At 48.3% G+C, this 3,618-nt stretch overlaps 1 long non-coding RNA gene across 1 annotated transcript; it reads left to right on the plus strand.

Moving 5' to 3' along the window:
* Positions 1 to 640: 640 nt before the first annotated feature.
* LOC103099109 (uncharacterized) lies at positions 641 to 1,199 on the plus strand. Its single transcript, XR_463619.3, has 2 exons — positions 641 to 816; positions 934 to 1,199. It is a non-coding gene; the product is annotated as an uncharacterized LOC103099109 (long non-coding RNA).
* The last annotated feature ends 2,419 nt before the right edge of the window (positions 1,200 to 3,618 follow it).

The raw sequence follows: 3,618 nt of genomic DNA on the forward strand, positions 1-3,618 counted from the left end.
CAGCCTTTCTGGGACTGGGTCCTTGTGGGAGCTCTTTGTGAGGCTTCCTTCGGTCTAAGACCCAAAGATTCATCCCTGCTGGGCTCAGAGGCACGTAGGAGACCAACCAACCCCCTCATTTAAAGCAGAAGGAATCTGAGGGTCAGAAAAGGGAAATGATTTGCCCAAGTCCAAACAGAGAACAAGTAGCCAAGGAGGGATGGGAGCCCCCCCAGACATTGTTCCTCTCCTTGTCCCATGATGCCATGCTGTTCTGCCCTTGCAGAGAACTCAGCCTACCAGCTGTCATTCCCTGTGAAGTTATTATCCGTCTTGTGGAAGTCGCTGGCTTCTCTTGGGGATTTACAGGGTCTTACAGAAAGGCCAAAATGGTTACCGAATGCCCTTCCCAACCCCGTGGAAAAGGACAAGGGAATATTTTGCCATTGTTCCCTGCAAAAGGAACCCAGACTCTTCAGAAGATGCCCAAGTGATGCCTGCTTCCAGCCATATTGACATTATTTATGGTGGAAGGAGGTCAGCCAAGGACCAAAGACCAGAAGGATAAAGATGCCCTCAGCCTGGGTCATTGTGACGTAGACGCTTTTGCCTCCATAATATCGCCAAGGAAATGATGACAATAGAGGCCAGCCTAGGGATGGGGCCTTCAACTCATAACAAGTCTACAGAAATAAGTTCAGTGTCTTTGATAAGAAAAGAGAGGGAGTAGCGTGACACAGTGGGTAGAGAGATAGCACTGAAGCCCAGAAAACATGAGTTTGAATCCATACTGGCTGAGTGACCCTGGACAAGTCTCTTTCCCTTTCAGTGCCTCAGGTAGCTATCTAGGGAGTTCTCACGATGTCGTCTGTGAGGTTGTTTTTGTTTTGTTTTTTAATTTCAGCTTCCTGGGTTTCCTCTGTAACCCTCCATATTGGAATTTCTGCTCTATAGGAGTTATTCTGAGAACTGGCTGCTAATGAATGCTCAAGGTACAAGGCACTGCTAGAACCACTGCTGCCCAGAAAGGAGAGAAGAGGGAAGCCTTGGAACTCCTTGGAGGTCTCATACAACTAAACTCATCCCCAAAGATCTCTCTCCCATGATGTGGATGTTGTTTCTTCTCAGGAGAATGAGAATCTTGCACTAGGAAAGAGATCATGAGTGAACTCACCAAGGATGGAGTATCACAGATGGACAATTAAAATGCAATCCCAGAGTCTCCGAGCAGACAGGAACATTTCTTTATTTTTAACTCTTACCTTCTGCCTTAGAATCAATACTAAGCAATGGTTCCAAGATAGAAGAGTAGTACGGGCTAGGCAATTAAAGGTAGGTGACTTGTCCAGGGTCATACAGCCAGGAAGTGTCTGAGGTCAGATTTTGAGCCCAAGAACTCAGTGTCTCCAGGCTGGGCTCTCTATTCACTGAGCCACCTAGCGACCCCCTAACAGAAACCGATCAAAACAATTCATTCAATCTGACCAGGACACCCCTCTATTCACTAGCCAATCCATCAAGTAGCTGTCCAGCCATCACTTGACCAACTGGGTTGAGAGGACCGCAGAGAACAAGCAGAATCATTCTCTCCCCCAATCCTGGCCATTCTGCCTTTCTTAAAGCAACCTAAGATGGCAGGAGGGATTCTAGACAGAGAGATGTCAGAAGGGTCCATCCTCCATCCTGGAATGCTCTCCCTCCTTATCTCTGCCTACTAGCTTCTCGGGTCTCCTTGAAGTTAGAGTTAAAAGCCCATCTTCTACAGGAAATTTGTCCCAATCCCTCCTAATTCGAACGCCTTTCCTGTTCATTACTTCCTATCTCTCTTGTATCTAACCTGTTTGGCTGTGTTTATTTGCATGTTAGCTCCTCCACTATGTTTCCTCTGGCCGAGCTGGCTTTAAAGGTCAAGCAGACGATGAACCTCCTTCCCATTATGTCCAGAGGAGACCACAGAAAGGAAGAGCAGATTGCCTGGAAAGGAGAGGACCTGGCAATGGGATTGAGCAGCCCAGGAGCTACAGAGCTTGGTCATATGTTCATGTGAAGGCAACAAATCCTTTCTAAAGAGACTTTAGTGATGGACTGGCCCCACCACGCATCATGGCCTGTGCTGGGTACCACAGGGCAGAAAGGCCACCAGTCAGATGGGGATGGAGATTTGGGTCCTCGAGAAGCTGCCTGAAATCTTGGGGCCTTTAGGTAGAGATGTGCTATGGAGTCAATTCAAGAGAAAGGAGGCTTACCGGGAATGTCAGTGGCAGGAAATATCCGGGACAGTGAAAGGGCCATTTTCTCATTTTATCTGCCCAACCACTCTGTGACAGCTTCTACAGGTTGTAGCGCCCCCATTTTAGAGACAAAGAAATTGAGGCTTAGAGAGAGTGAACTACTTTTCTGTGGTCCCGTAACCACTAAACATCACAGGTGGGGCTCCAGCACAGGCTCCCCAGGTTCCAAGCCCAGTCAGGCATAACCAGGACTGCACAGTATTCTCCTCTTAGAATACTTGGATGTTTCAGCTTCTCCCTCTGTAAAACAAATCAAAAACATTTTTAAAGCCCAGTCTCTGAACATCTGAGAGGGACTAGCCTTTTATACTTGGGCCCAAAGGATGCTAAAGGGGATGGCTTTGGACTCAATCAAGGGAAACAATTTGTAGCAGTTCAAGCTTTGCCTCCGGGTAACATCGGGTAAAGTAAGCAATCAGAGGGAAAGAAGGGCTGCTCCTTGGGAAACCATTGAAATTGGCACTAATTTCATTTCAGCCCCCTGAGGCTGGCCTCCATTCCTCTCCTCAAAGCCCACCCTCAAAACTTCCCTTTCCTCCACAGGGACAATCTCCAGGAGGTATGGAAAGCCAAGTCCTGACAAAACCAACTCACACTAAGGTGTAAATGATTGATTAAAATAGCCTAACCCTCTTTAGGAGCATTGGCTTCTGAAGTGGAAGAACTCTACATGAGGCTCTTTTACGGGAAGGGAAAGAATTTGGGAGCGGTGGTCTTCTTGGCCCTCAAGTGGGACCGTGTTCCTATACTTCCCGTGTTTACAACCAAGTCTATGAAAGACGAGGGGGGAAAGGAGTCATCATGTCCCCATTCTCCCCCCTGCCCCACTCCACCCCAACACATTCTCTCTTACTAGTAGGGCAAAGTTAGTCAATGGCCTCCTTCCTTTTTGCCCACCCAGTTTCTGCCTCAAATCTGAGCCTAAGCTTGGCTCAGACCGCCCCCTTCCCTCTTGACTCCCATTCAGATGAAGGAGATCAATGGAGCGGGGCCCCTAAACGAAGTCGGGTCCTGGAACTCAGCGTGTCTAGCCGTAGGTCTGAACTTGAAAGAAGAGGTGCATTTGTTCAGGAGGAAAATGAAAAATCTACATTTGGCCCCATTGGGAAATCCTTGGGCCCCTTCGCGCTATGGAAGCAGTGATCTTTGGAGAGGCTTCAGGGAAGCTTCTTGTCCTCTTTCGACTCCCACAGATGACAGCAGACAGTATCCACCTTGCCTAGCTCCCAGAGACTCTCGGCACTCTCCCATCATAGACTCAAGCTAAAGAAGAAGCCCAGCCCATACTTGTCCATTGTAGGGCCTTGGGAGATGATGTAGGATCTGAATAGCTCAGGACTAGTCCTGG

The sequence above is a fragment of the Monodelphis domestica genome, chromosome 2 (assembly GCF_027887165.1).
Source record: "Monodelphis domestica isolate mMonDom1 chromosome 2, mMonDom1.pri, whole genome shotgun sequence".
In the NCBI taxonomy this organism is placed as follows: Eukaryota; Metazoa; Chordata; class Mammalia; order Didelphimorphia; family Didelphidae; genus Monodelphis; species Monodelphis domestica.